This window comes from Bison bison, unplaced genomic scaffold (assembly GCF_000754665.1).
Source record: "Bison bison bison isolate TAMUID 2011002044 unplaced genomic scaffold, Bison_UMD1.0 scf7180017864387, whole genome shotgun sequence".
Taxonomy (NCBI): Eukaryota; Metazoa; Chordata; class Mammalia; order Artiodactyla; family Bovidae; genus Bison; species Bison bison.
The window spans coordinates 149,355-149,906 of NW_011494959.1; positions in this window are offsets into that span (position 1 = coordinate 149,355).

A 552-nucleotide genomic window follows, 5' to 3' on the forward strand; every position below is an offset into this window, starting at 1 on the left:
CTCATCCTCTGTCGTCCCCTTCTCCTCCTGCCCCCATTCCCTCCCAGCATCAGAGTCTTTTCCAATGAGTCAACTCTTCGCATGAGGTGGCCAAAGTACTGGAGTTTCAGCTTTAGCATCATTCCTTCCAAAAAATACCCAGGGCTGATCTCCTTCAGAATGGACTGGTTGGATCTCCTTGCAGTCCAAGGGACTCTCAAGAGTCTTCTCCAACACCACAGTTCAAAAGCATCAATTCTTTGACGCTCAGCCTTCTTCACAGTCCAACTCTCACATCCATACATGATCACATGAAAAACCATAGCCTTGACTAGTCGAACCTTTGTTTGCAAGGTAATGTCTCTGCTTTTGAATATGCTATCTAGGTTGGTCATAACTTTCCTTCCAAGGAGTAAGCGTCTTTTAATTTCATGGCTGCAGTCACCATCTGGAGTGATTTTTGAGCCCAAAAAACAAAGTCTGACACTGTTTCCACTGTTCCCCATCTATTTCCCATGAAGTGATGGGACCGGATGCCATGATCTTCGTTTTCTGAATGTTGAGCTTTAAGCC